The 15,170-nt window shown below is 42.5% G+C and overlaps 7 non-coding genes across 7 annotated transcripts; all 7 read left to right on the top strand.

The window, feature by feature from the left end:
* Positions 1–323: 323 nt before the first annotated feature.
* On the top strand, positions 324–405 carry trnal-uag (transfer RNA leucine (anticodon UAG)). The gene has a single exon. It is a non-coding gene; the product is annotated as a tRNA-Leu (tRNA).
* A 2,161-nt stretch (positions 406–2,566) lies between these two features.
* trnal-uag (transfer RNA leucine (anticodon UAG)) lies at positions 2,567–2,648 on the top strand. Its single transcript has one exon. It is a non-coding gene; the product is annotated as a tRNA-Leu (tRNA).
* Positions 2,649–4,809: 2,161 nt separating this feature from the next.
* trnal-uag (transfer RNA leucine (anticodon UAG)) lies at positions 4,810–4,891 on the top strand. The gene has a single exon. It is a non-coding gene; the product is annotated as a tRNA-Leu (tRNA).
* A 2,161-nt stretch (positions 4,892–7,052) lies between these two features.
* On the top strand, positions 7,053–7,134 carry trnal-uag (transfer RNA leucine (anticodon UAG)). The gene has a single exon. It is a non-coding gene; the product is annotated as a tRNA-Leu (tRNA).
* A 2,160-nt stretch (positions 7,135–9,294) lies between these two features.
* trnal-uag (transfer RNA leucine (anticodon UAG)) lies at positions 9,295–9,376 on the top strand. Its single transcript has one exon. It is a non-coding gene; the product is annotated as a tRNA-Leu (tRNA).
* A 2,161-nt stretch (positions 9,377–11,537) lies between these two features.
* On the top strand, positions 11,538–11,619 carry trnal-uag (transfer RNA leucine (anticodon UAG)). Its single transcript has one exon. It is a non-coding gene; the product is annotated as a tRNA-Leu (tRNA).
* A 2,164-nt stretch (positions 11,620–13,783) lies between these two features.
* On the top strand, positions 13,784–13,865 carry trnal-uag (transfer RNA leucine (anticodon UAG)). Its single transcript has one exon. It is a non-coding gene; the product is annotated as a tRNA-Leu (tRNA).
* The last annotated feature ends 1,305 nt before the right edge of the window (positions 13,866–15,170 follow it).

Here is a 15,170-nt window from a genome sequence, read left to right as displayed (position 1 = left end):
AACTTTAGAGTGTTTCCTATCCAAATCTACCAATTATATGCATATCCTAGCTTCTGGGCCTGAGTAACAGGCAGTTTATTTTGGGCACGCTTTTCATCCGGACGTGAAAATACTGCCCCCTACCCAAGAGAGGTTAAAGGGCTCTATAAATGTGCTCTTCAGACATAGCAGCAAAACAAATAATGTGTTGAGACAGGAAGAAAAAGCAACGTGATATAAATGAAGGACACAAAAGGAAAAATGAAAAAGAAGAGAGCGATATTAATGGGAGCTTAGCAGGCTTAGGTAACAGATGGCAAAGTGTGGGGTCATTGGCAGTGAAGGGTAGCGTGGCCGAGTGGTCTAAGGCGCTGGATTTAGGCTCCAGTCTCTCTGGAGGCGTGGGTTCGAATCCCACTGCTGCCATCATTCTTGTTTTTTGTGCACGTCTTCAGTGTGGTCAATTAAAACTTTGGTAGCATTTCCATATTCAAACAAGGGAAATAACACCGCTGGCATCTTTAGCACTAAATTGCCTTAACTACCTCGTCCTGTGCTATAGCGGTGGCCACACCCACCAGCTGGCCGAGATCCACCTTTCTGAGCTTGTTAAAGTGCTCTACAAATGTGCTCTTCAGACATAGAAGCAAGAACAAATGATGTGTTGGCACAGGAAGAAAAAGCAACATGACATAAACGAAGAAAATGAAATGAAAAAGGAAAAAAGAAGAGGTTGAAATTAATGGGAGCTTAGCAAACCTAGGTAACAGATGACAAAGTGTGACTTTGAGGAAGGGGCTGGGTAGCGTGGCAGAGTGGTCTAAGGCCCTGGATTTAGGCTCAAGTCTCTCTGGAGGATTGGCTTTGTATCACAATGCTGTCATCTTTGATGTTGTCATTGTTCGTGCAAGGCTTCAGTGTGGCTATCTCTTTAGTCAATCCATACTTTTGCAGCGTTTCTATATTTTTACAAGGGAAATAAGAAATGTTGTGTGTAGTCGCACCCACGAGTACAGAACACATTGAATTAGCACTACATTGCCTTACCTGGTCCTGTGCTATAGCGGTGGCCCTCCTACCAGTTGGCCGAGATACACCTTTCTGAGCTTGTTGAAGGGCACTACAAATGTGATCTTCAGACAAAGCAGCAAAAACAAATGGTGTGTTGACACAGGAAGAAAAAGCAAAGTGATATAAATGAAGAATACAAAAGGAAAAAGGAGGAAAATGTTGTGTGACGTCAAACCCACGAGTGCAGAACACAATGAATTAGCAGCACATTGCCTTAACTAACTCGTCCTCTGCTGTAGCGGTGGCCCCGCAAACCAGTTGGCTGAGATCTGCCTATCTGAGCTTGTTAAAACTTCTTATGGGCATGTGGGACTGTAGCGTCCCACCTGGCCAACATCCGGTGAAATTGCAGAGCGCGAATTTCAAATTACAGAAATATAAATATTTAACATTCATGAAAATACAAGTATTATACATCAAAATAAAGCTTAACTTCTTGTTAATCCAGCCGCTGTGTCAGATTTCAAAAAGGCTTTACGGCGAAAGCACACCATGCGATTAATTGAGGACAGCGCCCGCATACAAAAACATGGAAAACATTTTTCAACCAGGCAGGTGCGTCACGAAAGTCAGAAATAGCGATATAATAAATGCCCTACCTTTGAAGATCTTCTTCTGTTGGCACTCCAAAAGGTCCCAGTTACATCACAAAGGGTCCTTTTGTTCGATAAAGTCCTTCTTTATATCCATAAAAACTCAGTTTAGCTGGCGCGCTTCATTCAATAATCCACCGGTTTCCCTCCTTCAAAATGCATACAAAATGAATCCCAAACGCTACCAATAAACTTATCCAAACAAGTCCAACAACGTTTATAATCAAACCTCAGGTACCCTTATACACAAAGAAATGATCAAATTTAAGACGGAGAAAGGTATGTTCATTACCGGAGAGAAATAACAAAGAACGCGCTTTCACCCACGCGCATGGAAACACTTCAGCCAAAATGGGAGCCACTTAGAAAAACTACAACTTCTAGCTCATTTTTCCAAAAACCAGCCTGAAACTCTTTCTGTTGACATCTAGTGGAAGCCCTAGGAACTGCAATCTGGGAGGACTTCGCCTCATAATAAACATGAAAGCCATTGGAAACAGTGGAAGGCTGAATTATTTTTTTTGGATGGTTTGTCCTCGGGGTTTCGCCTGCCATATCAGTTGTGTTATACTCACAGACATCATGTTATCAGTTGTAGAAACTTTAGAGTGTTTCCTATCCAAATCTACCAATTATATGCATATCCTAGCTTCTGGGCCTGAGTAACAGGCAGTTTATTTTGGGCACGCTTTTCATCCGGACGTGAAAATACTGCCCCCCTACCCAAGAGAGGTTAAAGGGCTCTATAAATGTGCTCTTCAGACATAGCAGCAAAACAAATAATGTGTTGAGACAGGAAGAAAAAGCAACGTGATATAAATGAAGGACACAAAAGGAAAAATGAAAAAGAAGAGAGCGATATTAATGGGAGCTTAGCAGGCTTAGGTAACAGATGGCAAAGTGTGGGGTCATTGGCAGTGAAGGGTAGCGTGGCCGAGTGGTCTAAGGCGCTGGATTTAGGCTCCAGTCTCTCTGGAGGCGTGGGTTCGAATCCCACTGCTGCCATCATTCTTGTTTTTTGTGCACGTCTTCAGTGTGGTCAATTAAAACTTTGGTAGCATTTCCATATTCAAACAAGGGAAATAACACCGCTGGCATCTTTAGCACTAAATTGCCTTAACTACCTCGTCCTGTGCTATAGCGGTGGCCACACCCACCAGCTGGCCGAGATCCACCTTTCTGAGCTTGTTAAAGTGCTCTACAAATGTGCTCTTCAGACATAGAAGCAAGAACAAATGATGTGTTGGCACAGGAAGAAAAAGCAACATGACATAAACGAAGAAAATGAAATGAAAAAGGAAAAAAGAAGAGGTTGAAATTAATGGGAGCTTAGCAAACCTAGGTAACAGATGACAAAGTGTGACTTTGAGGAAGGGGCTGGGTAGCGTGGCAGAGTGGTCTAAGGCCCTGGATTTAGGCTCAAGTCTCTCTGGAGGATTGGCTTTGTATCACAATGCTGTCATCTTTGATGTTGTCATTGTTCGTGCAAGGCTTCAGTGTGGCTATCTCTTTAGTCAATCCATACTTTTGCAGCGTTTCTATATTTTTACAAGGGAAATAAGAAATGTTGTGTGTAGTCGCACCCACGAGTACAGAACACATTGAATTAGCACTACATTGCCTTACCTGGTCCTGTGCTATAGCGGTGGCCCTCCTACCAGTTGGCCGAGATACACCTTTCTGAGCTTGTTGAAGGGCACTACAAATGTGATCTTCAGACAAAGCAGCAAAAACAAATGGTGTGTTGACACAGGAAGAAAAAGCAAAGTGATATAAATGAAGAATACAAAAGGAAAAAGGAGGAAAATGTTGTGTGACGTCAAACCCACGAGTGCAGAACACAATGAATTAGCAGCACATTGCCTTAACTAACTCGTCCTCTGCTGTAGCGGTGGCCCCGCAAACCAGTTGGCTGAGATCTGCCTATCTGAGCTTGTTAAAACTTCTTATGGGCATGTGGGACTGTAGCGTCCCACCTGGCCAACATCCGGTGAAATTGCAGAGCGCGAATTTCAAATTACAGAAATATAAATATTTAACATTCATGAAAATACAAGTATTATACATCAAAATAAAGCTTAACTTCTTGTTAATCCAGCCGCTGTGTCAGATTTCAAAAAGGCTTTACGGCGAAAGCACACCATGCGATTAATTGAGGACAGCGCCCGCATACAAAAACATGGAAAACATTTTTCAACCAGGCAGGTGCGTCACGAAAGTCAGAAATAGCGATATAATAAATGCCCTACCTTTGAAGATCTTCTTCTGTTGGCACTCCAAAAGGTCCCAGTTACATCACAAAGGGTCCTTTTGTTCGATAAAGTCCTTCTTTATATCCATAAAAACTCAGTTTAGCTGGCGCGCTTCATTCAATAATCCACCGGTTTCCCTCCTTCAAAATGCATACAAAATGAATCCCAAACGCTACCAATAAACTTATCCAAACAAGTCCAACAACGTTTATAATCAAACCTCAGGTACCCTTATACACAAAGAAATGATCAAATTTAAGACGGAGAAAGGTATGTTCATTACCGGAGAGAAATAACAAAGAACGCGCTTTCACCCACGCCGCATGGAAACACTTCAGCCAAAATGGGAGCCACTTAGAAAAACTACAACTTCTAGCTCATTTTTCCAAAAACCAGCCTGAAACTCTTTCTGTTGACATCTAGTGGAAGCCCTAGGAACTGCAATCTGGGAGGACTTCGCCTCATAATAAACATGAAAGCCATTGGAAACAGTGGAAGGCTGAATTTTTTTTTTTGGATGGTTTGTCCTCGGGGTTTCGCCTGCCATATCAGTTGTGTTATACTCACAGACATCATGTTATCAGTTGTAGAAACTTTAGAGTGTTTCCTATCCAAATCTACCAATTATATGCATATCCTAGCTTCTGGGCCTGAGTAACAGGCAGTTTATTTTGGGCACGCTTTTCATCCGGACGTGAAAATACTGCCCCCTACCCAAGAGAGGTTAAAGGGCTCTATAAATGTGCTCTTCAGACATAGCAGCAAAACAAATAATGTGTTGAGACAGGAAGAAAAAGCAACGTGATATAAATGAAGGACACAAAAGGAAAAATGAAAAAGAAGAGAGCGATATTAATGGGAGCTTAGCAGGCTTAGGTAACAGATGGCAAAGTGTGGGGTCATTGGCAGTGAAGGGTAGCGTGGCCGAGTGGTCTAAGGCGCTGGATTTAGGCTCCAGTCTCTCTGGAGGCGTGGGTTCGAATCCCACTGCTGCCATCATTCTTGTTTTTTGTGCACGTCTTCAGTGTGGTCAATTAAAACTTTGGTAGCATTTCCATATTCAAACAAGGGAAATAACACCGCTGGCATCTTTAGCACTAAATTGCCTTAACTACCTCGTCCTGTGCTATAGCGGTGGCCACACCCACCAGCTGGCCGAGATCCACCTTTCTGAGCTTGTTAAAGTGCTCTACAAATGTGCTCTTCAGACATAGAAGCAAGAACAAATGATGTGTTGGCACAGGAAGAAAAAGCAACATGACATAAACGAAGAAAATGAAATGAAAAAGGAAAAAAGAAGAGGTTGAAATTAATGGGAGCTTAGCAAACCTAGGTAACAGATGACAAAGTGTGACTTTGAGGAAGGGGCTGGGTAGCGTGGCAGAGTGGTCTAAGGCCCTGGATTTAGGCTCAAGTCTCTCTGGAGGATTGGCTTTGTATCACAATGCTGTCATCTTTGATGTTGTCATTGTTCGTGCAAGGCTTCAGTGTGGCTATCTCTTTAGTCAATCCATACTTTTGCAGCGTTTCTATATTTTTACAAGGGAAATAAGAAATGTTGTGTGTAGTCGCACCCACGAGTACAGAACACATTGAATTAGCACTACATTGCCTTACCTGGTCCTGTGCTATAGCGGTGGCCCTCCTACCAGTTGGCCGAGATACACCTTTCTGAGCTTGTTGAAGGGCACTACAAATGTGATCTTCAGACAAAGCAGCAAAAACAAATGGTGTGTTGACACAGGAAGAAAAAGCAAAGTGATATAAATGAAGAATACAAAAGGAAAAAGGAGGAAAATGTTGTGTGACGTCAAACCCACGAGTGCAGAACACAATGAATTAGCAGCACATTGCCTTAACTAACTCGTCCTCTGCTGTAGCGGTGGCCCCGCAAACCAGTTGGCTGAGATCTGCCTATCTGAGCTTGTTAAAACTTCTTATGGGCATGTGGGACTGTAGCGTCCCACCTGGCCAACATCCGGTGAAATTGCAGAGCGCGAATTTCAAATTACAGAAATATAAATATTTAACATTCATGAAAATACAAGTATTATACATCAAAATAAAGCTTAACTTCTTGTTAATCCAGCCGCTGTGTCAGATTTCAAAAAGGCTTTACGGCGAAAGCACACCATGCGATTAATTGAGGACAGCGCCCGCATACAAAAACATGGAAAACATTTTTCAACCAGGCAGGTGCGTCACGAAAGTCAGAAATAGCGATATAATAAATGCCCTACCTTTGAAGATCTTCTTCTGTTGGCACTCCAAAAGGTCCCAGTTACATCACAAAGGGTCCTTTTGTTCGATAAAGTCCTTCTTTATATCCATAAAAACTCAGTTTAGCTGGCGCGCTTCATTCAATAATCCACCGGTTTCCCTCCTTCAAAATGCATACAAAATGAATCCCAAACGCTACCAATAAACTTATCCAAACAAGTCCAACAACGTTTATAATCAAACCTCAGGTACCCTTATACACAAAGAAATGATCAAATTTAAGACGGAGAAAGGTATGTTCATTACCGGAGAGAAATAACAAAGAACGGCGCTTTCACCCACGCGCATGGAAACACTTCAGCCAAAATGGGAGCCACTTAGAAAAACTACAACTTCTAGCTCATTTTTCCAAAAACCAGCCTGAAACTCTTTCTGTTGACATCTAGTGGAAGCCCTAGGAACTGCAATCTGGGAGGACTTCGCCTCATAATAAACATGAAAGCCATTGGAAACAGTGGAAGGCTGAATTTTTTTTTTTGGATGGTTTGTCCTCGGGGTTTCGCCTGCCATATCAGTTGTGTTATACTCACAGACATCATGTTATCAGTTGTAGAAACTTTAGAGTGTTTCCTATCCAAATCTACCAATTATATGCATATCCTAGCTTCTGGGCCTGAGTAACAGGCAGTTTATTTTGGGCACGCTTTTCATCCGGACGTGAAAATACTGCCCCCTACCCAAGAGAGGTTAAAGGGCTCTATAAATGTGCTCTTCAGACATAGCAGCAAAACAAATAATGTGTTGAGACAGGAAGAAAAAGCAACGTGATATAAATGAAGGACACAAAAGGAAAAATGAAAAAGAAGAGAGCGATATTAATGGGAGCTTAGCAGGCTTAGGTAACAGATGGCAAAGTGTGGGGTCATTGGCAGTGAAGGGTAGCGTGGCCGAGTGGTCTAAGGCGCTGGATTTAGGCTCCAGTCTCTCTGGAGGCGTGGGTTCGAATCCCACTGCTGCCATCATTCTTGTTTTTTGTGCACGTCTTCAGTGTGGTCAATTAAAACTTTGGTAGCATTTCCATATTCAAACAAGGGAAATAACACCGCTGGCATCTTTAGCACTAAATTGCCTTAACTACCTCGTCCTGTGCTATAGCGGTGGCCACACCCACCAGCTGGCCGAGATCCACCTTTCTGAGCTTGTTAAAGTGCTCTACAAATGTGCTCTTCAGACATAGAAGCAAGAACAAATGATGTGTTGGCACAGGAAGAAAAAGCAACATGACATAAACGAAGAAAATGAAATGAAAAAGGAAAAAAGAAGAGGTTGAAATTAATGGGAGCTTAGCAAACCTAGGTAACAGATGACAAAGTGTGACTTTGAGGAAGGGGCTGGGTAGCGTGGCAGAGTGGTCTAAGGCCCTGGATTTAGGCTCAAGTCTCTCTGGAGGATTGGCTTTGTATCACAATGCTGTCATCTTTGATGTTGTCATTGTTCGTGCAAGGCTTCAGTGTGGCTATCTCTTTAGTCAATCCATACTTTTGCAGCGTTTCTATATTTTTACAAGGGAAATAAGAAATGTTGTGTGTAGTCGCACCCACGAGTACAGAACACATTGAATTAGCACTACATTGCCTTACCTGGTCCTGTGCTATAGCGGTGGCCCTCCTACCAGTTGGCCGAGATACACCTTTCTGAGCTTGTTAAAGGGCACTACAAATGTGATCTTCAGACAAAGCAGCAAAAACAAATGGTGTGTTGACACAGGAAGAAAAAGCAAAGTGATATAAATGAAGAATACAAAAGGAAAAAGGAGGAAAATGTTGTGTGACGTCAAACCCACGAGTGCAGAACACAATGAATTAGCAGCACATTGCCTTAACTAACTCGTCCTCTGCTGTAGCGGTGGCCCCGCAAACCAGTTGGCTGAGATCTGCCTATCTGAGCTTGTTAAAACTTCTTATGGGCATGTGGGACTGTAGCGTCCCACCTGGCCAACATCCGGTGAAATTGCAGAGCGCGAATTTCAAATTACAGAAATATAAATATTTAACATTCATGAAAATACAAGTATTATACATCAAAATAAAGCTTAACTTCTTGTTAATCCAGCCGCTGTGTCAGATTTCAAAAAGGCTTTACGGCGAAAGCACACCATGCGATTAATTGAGGACAGCGCCCGCATACAAAAACATGGAAAACATTTTTCAACCAGGCAGGTGCGTCACGAAAGTCAGAAATAGCGATATAATAAATGCCCTACCTTTGAAGATCTTCTTCTGTTGGCACTCCAAAAGGTCCCAGTTACATCACAAAGGGTCCTTTTGTTCGATAAAGTCCTTCTTTATATCCATAAAAACTCAGTTTAGCTGGCGCGCTTCATTCAATAATCCACCGGTTTCCCTCCTTCAAAATGCATACAAAATGAATCCCAAACGCTACCAATAAACTTATCCAAACAAGTCCAACAACGTTTATAATCAAACCTCAGGTACCCTTATACACAAAGAAATGATCAAATTTAAGACGGAGAAAGGTATGTTCATTACCGGAGAGAAATAACAAAGACAGCGCTTTCACCCACGCGCATGGAAACACTTCAGCCAAAATGGGAGCCACTTAGAAAAACTACAACTTCTAGCTCATTTTTCCAAAAACCAGCCTGAAACTCTTTCTGTTGACATCTAGTGGAAGCCCTAGGAACTGCAATCTGGGAGGACTTCGCCTCATAATAAACATGAAAGCCATTGGAAACAGTGGAAGGCTGAATTTTTTTTTTTGGATGGTTTGTCCTCGGGGTTTCGCCTGCCATATCAGTTGTGTTATACTCACAGACATCATGTTATCAGTTGTAGAAACTTTAGAGTGTTTCCTATCCAAATCTACCAATTATATGCATATCCTAGCTTCTGGGCCTGAGTAACAGGCAGTTTATTTTGGGCACGCTTTTCATCCGGACGTGAAAATACTGCCCCCTACCCAAGAGAGGTTAAAGGGCTCTATAAATGTGCTCTTCAGACATAGCAGCAAAACAAATAATGTGTTGAGACAGGAAGAAAAAGCAACGTGATATAAATGAAGGACACAAAAGGAAAAATGAAAAAGAAGAGAGCGATATTAATGGGAGCTTAGCAGGCTTAGGTAACAGATGGCAAAGTGTGGGGTCATTGGCAGTGAAGGGTAGCGTGGCCGAGTGGTCTAAGGCGCTGGATTTAGGCTCCAGTCTCTCTGGAGGCGTGGGTTCGAATCCCACTGCTGCCATCATTCTTGTTTTTTGTGCACGTCTTCAGTGTGGTCAATTAAAACTTTGGTAGCATTTCCATATTCAAACAAGGGAAATAACACCGCTGGCATCTTTAGCACTAAATTGCCTTAACTACCTCGTCCTGTGCTATAGCGGTGGCCACACCCACCAGCTGGCCGAGATCCACCTTTCTGAGCTTGTTAAAGTGCTCTACAAATGTGCTCTTCAGACATAGAAGCAAGAACAAATGATGTGTTGGCACAGGAAGAAAAAGCAACATGACATAAACGAAGAAAATGAAATGAAAAAGGAAAAAGAAGAGGTTGAAATTAATGGGAGCTTAGCAAACCTAGGTAACAGATGACAAAGTGTGACTTTGAGGAAGGGGCTGGGTAGCGTGGCAGAGTGGTCTAAGGCCCTGGATTTAGGCTCAAGTCTCTCTGGAGGATTGGCTTTGTATCACAATGCTGTCATCTTTGATGTTGTCATTGTTCGTGCAAGGCTTCAGTGTGGCTATCTCTTTAGTCAATCCATACTTTTGCAGCGTTTCTATATTTTTACAAGGGAAATAAGAAATGTTGTGTGTAGTCGCACCCACGAGTACAGAACACATTGAATTAGCACTACATTGCCTTACCTGGTCCTGTGCTATAGCGGTGGCCCTCCTACCAGTTGGCCGAGATACACCTTTCTGAGCTTGTTAAAGGGCACTACAAATGTGATCTTCAGACAAAGCAGCAAAAACAAATGGTGTGTTGACACAGGAAGAAAAAGCAAAGTGATATAAATGAAGAATACAAAAGGAAAAAGGAGGAAAATGTTGTGTGACGTCAAACCCACGAGTGCAGAACACAATGAATTAGCAGCACATTGCCTTAACTAACTCGTCCTCTGCTGTAGCGGTGGCCCCGCAAACCAGTTGGCTGAGATCTGCCTATCTGAGCTTGTTAAAACTTCTTATGGGCATGTGGGACTGTAGCGTCCCACCTGGCCAACATCCGGTGAAATTGCAGAGCGCGAATTTCAAATTACAGAAATATAAATATTTAACATTCATGAAAATACAAGTATTATACATCAAAATAAAGCTTAACTTCTTGTTAATCCAGCCGCTGTGTCAGATTTCAAAAAGGCTTTACGGCGAAAGCACACCATGCGATTAATTGAGGACAGCGCCCGCATACAAAAACATGGAAAACATTTTTCAACCAGGCAGGTGCGTCACGAAAGTCAGAAATAGCGATATAATAAATGCCCTACCTTTGAAGATCTTCTTCTGTTGGCACTCCAAAAGGTCCCAGTTACATCACAAAGGGTCCTTTTGTTCGATAAAGTCCTTCTTTATATCCATAAAAACTCAGTTTAGCTGGCGCGCTTCATTCAATAATCCACCGGTTTCCCTCCTTCAAAATGCATACAAAATGAATCCCAAACGCTACCAATAAACTTATCCAAACAAGTCCAACAACGTTTATAATCAAACCTCAGGTACCCTTATACACAAAGAAATGATCAAATTTAAGACGGAGAAAGGTATGTTCATTACCGGAGAGAAATAACAAAGAACGCGCTTTCACCCACGCCGCATGGAAACACTTCAGCCAAAATGGGAGCCACTTAGAAAAACTACAACTTCTAGCTCATTTTTCCAAAAACCAGCCTGAAACTCTTTCTGTTGACATCTAGTGGAAGCCCTAGGAACTGCAATCTGGGAGGACTTCGCCTCATAATAAACATGAAAGCCATTGGAAACAGTGGAAGGCTGAATTTTTTTTTTTTGGATGGTTTGTCCTCGGGGTTTCGCCTGCCATATCAGTTGTGTTATACTCACAGACATCATGTTATCAGTTGTAGAAACTTTAGAGTGTTTCCTATCCAAATCTACCAATTATATGCATATCCTAGCTTCTGGGCCTGAGTAACAGGCAGTTTATTTTGGGCACGCTTTTCATCCGGACGTGAAAATACTGCCCCCTACCCAAGAGAGGTTAAAGGGCTCTATAAATGTGCTCTTCAGACATAGCAGCAAAACAAATAATGTGTTGAGACAGGAAGAAAAAGCAACGTGATATAAATGAAGGACACAAAAGGAAAAATGAAAAAGAAGAGAGCGATATTAATGGGAGCTTAGCAGGCTTAGGTAACAGATGGCAAAGTGTGGGGTCATTGGCAGTGAAGGGTAGCGTGGCCGAGTGGTCTAAGGCGCTGGATTTAGGCTCCAGTCTCTCTGGAGGCGTGGGTTCGAATCCCACTGCTGCCATCATTCTTGTTTTTTGTGCACGTCTTCAGTGTGGTCAATTAAAACTTTGGTAGCATTTCCATATTCAAACAAGGGAAATAACACCGCTGGCATCTTTAGCACTAAATTGCCTTAACTACCTCGTCCTGTGCTATAGCGGTGGCCACACCCACCAGCTGGCCGAGATCCACCTTTCTGAGCTTGTTAAAGTGCTCTACAAATGTGCTCTTCAGACATAGAAGCAAGAACAAATGATGTGTTGGCACAGGAAGAAAAAGCAACATGACATAAACGAAGAAAATGAAATGAAAAAGGAAAAAAGAAGAGGTTGAAATTAATGGGAGCTTAGCAAACCTAGGTAACAGATGACAAAGTGTGACTTTGAGGAAGGGGCTGGGTAGCGTGGCAGAGTGGTCTAAGGCCCTGGATTTAGGCTCAAGTCTCTCTGGAGGATTGGCTTTGTATCACAATGCTGTCATCTTTGATGTTGTCATTGTTCGTGCAAGGCTTCAGTGTGGCTATCTCTTTAGTCAATCCATACTTTTGCAGCGTTTCTATATTTTTACAAGGGAAATAAGAAATGTTGTGTGTAGTCGCACCCACGAGTACAGAACACATTGAATTAGCACTACATTGCCTTACCTGGTCCTGTGCTATAGCGGTGGCCCTCCTACCAGTTGGCCGAGATACACCTTTCTGAGCTTGTTGAAGGGCACTACAAATGTGATCTTCAGACAAAGCAGCAAAAACAAATGGTGTGTTGACACAGGAAGAAAAAGCAAAGTGATATAAATGAAGAATACAAAAGGAAAAAGGAGGAAAATGTTGTGTGACGTCAAACCCACGAGTGCAGAACACAATGAATTAGCAGCACATTGCCTTAACTAACTCGTCCTCTGCTGTAGCGGTGGCCCCGCAAACCAGTTGGCTGAGATCTGCCTATCTGAGCTTGTTAAAACTTCTTATGGGCATGTGGGACTGTAGCGTCCCACCTGGCCAACATCCGGTGAAATTGCAGAGCGCGAATTTCAAATTACAGAAATATAAATATTTAACATTCATGAAAATACAAGTATTATACATCAAAATAAAGCTTAACTTCTTGTTAATCCAGCCGCTGTGTCAGATTTCAAAAAGGCTTTACGGCGAAAGCACACCATGCGATTAATTGAGGACAGCGCCCGCATACAAAAACATGGAAAACATTTTTCAACCAGGCAGGTGCGTCACGAAAGTCAGAAATAGCGATATAATAAATGCCCTACCTTTGAAGATCTTCTTCTGTTGGCACTCCAAAAGGTCCCAGTTACATCACAAAGGGTCCTTTTGTTCGATAAAGTCCTTCTTTATATCCATAAAAACTCAGTTTAGCTGGCGCGCTTCATTCAATAATCCACCGGTTTCCCTCCTTCAAAATGCATACAAAATGAATCCCAAACGCTACCAATAAACTTATCCAAACAAGTCCAACAACGTTTATAATCAAACCTCAGGTACCCTTATACACAAAGAAATGATCAAATTTAAGACGGAGAAAGGTATGTTCATTACCGGAGAGAAATAACAAAGAACGCGCTTTCACCCACGCGCATGGAAACACTTCAGCCAAAATGGGAGCCACTTAGAAAAACTACAACTTCTAGCTCATTTTTCCAAAAACCAGCCTGAAACTCTTTCTGTTGACATCTAGTGGAAGCCCTAGGAACTGCAATCTGGGAGGACTTCGCCTCATAATAAACATGAAAGCCATTGGAAACAGTGGAAGGCTGAATTTTTTTTTTTGTTGGATGGTTTGTCCTCGGGGTTTCGCCTGCCATATCAGTTGTGTTATACTCACAGACATCATGTTATCAGTTGTAGAAACTTTAGAGTGTTTCCTATCCAAATCTACCAATTATATGCATATCCTAGCTTCTGGGCCTGAGTAACAGGCAGTTTATTTTGGGCACGCTTTTCATCCGGACGTGAAAATACTGCCCCCCTACCCAAGAGAGGTTAAAGGGCTCTATAAATGTGCTCTTCAGACATAGCAGCAAAACAAATAATGTGTTGAGACAGGAAGAAAAAGCAACGTGATATAAATGAAGGACACAAAAGGAAAAATGAAAAAGAAGAGAGCGATATTAATGGGAGCTTAGCAGGCTTAGGTAACAGATGGCAAAGTGTGGGGTCATTGGCAGTGAAGGGTAGCGTGGCCGAGTGGTCTAAGGCGCTGGATTTAGGCTCCAGTCTCTCTGGAGGCGTGGGTTCGAATCCCACTGCTGCCATCATTCTTGTTTTTTTTGTGCACGTCTTCAGTGTGGTCAATTAAAACTTTGGTAGCATTTCCATATTCAAACAAGGGAAATAACACCGCTGGCATCTTTAGCACTAAATTGCCTTAACTACCTCGTCCTGTGCTATAGCGGTGGCCACACCCACCAGCTGGCCGAGATCCACCTTTCTGAGCTTGTTAAAGTGCTCTACAAATGTGCTCTTCAGACATAGAAGCAAGAACAAATGATGTGTTGGCACAGGAAGAAAAAGCAACATGACATAAACGAAGAAAATGAAATGAAAAAGGAAAAAAGAAGAGGTTGAAATTAATGGGAGCTTAGCAAACCTAGGTAACAGATGACAAAGTGTGACTTTGAGGAAGGGGCTGGGTAGCGTGGCAGAGTGGTCTAAGGCCCTGGATTTAGGCTCAAGTCTCTCTGGAGGATTGGCTTTGTATCACAATGCTGTCATCTTTGATGTTGTCATTGTTCGTGCAAGGCTTCAGTGTGGCTATCTCTTTAGTCAATCCATACTTTTGCAGCGTTTCTATATTTTTACAAGGGAAATAAGAAATGTTGTGTGTAGTCGCACCCACGAGTACAGAACACATTGAATTAGCACTACATTGCCTTACCTGGTCCTGTGCTATAGCGGTGGCCCTCCTACCAGTTGGCCGAGATACACCTTTCTGAGCTTGTTGAAGGGCACTACAAATGTGATCTTCAGACAAAGCAGCAAAAACAAATGGTGTGTTGACACAGGAAGAAAAAGCAAAGTGATATAAATGAAGAATACAAAAGGAAAAAGGAGGAAAATGTTGTGTGACGTCAAACCCACGAGTGCAGAACACAATGAATTAGCAGCACATTGCCTTAACTAACTCGTCCTCTGCTGTAGCGGTGGCCCCGCAAACCAGTTGGCTGAGATCTGCCTATCTGAGCTTGTTAAAACTTCTTATGGGCATGTGGGACTGTAGCGTCCCACCTGGCCAACATCCGGTGAAATTGCAGAGCGCGAATTTCAAATTACAGAAATATAAATATTTAACATTCATGAAAATACAAGTATTATACATCAAAATAAAGCTTAACTTCTTGTTAATCCAGCCGCTGTGTCAGATTTCAAAAAGGCTTTACGGCGAAAGCACACCATGCGATTAATTGAGGACAGCGCCCGCATACAAAAACATGGAAAACATTTTTCAACCAGGCAGGTGCGTCACGAAAGTCAGAAATAGCGATATAATAAATGCCCTACCTTTGAAGATCTTCTTCTGTTGGCACTCCAAAAGGTCCCAGTTACATCACAAAGGGTCC

Source organism: Salmo salar, chromosome ssa27 (assembly GCF_905237065.1).
Source record: "Salmo salar chromosome ssa27, Ssal_v3.1, whole genome shotgun sequence".
Classification (NCBI taxonomy): Eukaryota; Metazoa; Chordata; class Actinopteri; order Salmoniformes; family Salmonidae; genus Salmo; species Salmo salar.
Note: the sequence above shows the minus strand (reverse complement) of the source record. Positions and strands in the feature narration are given on the sequence as shown.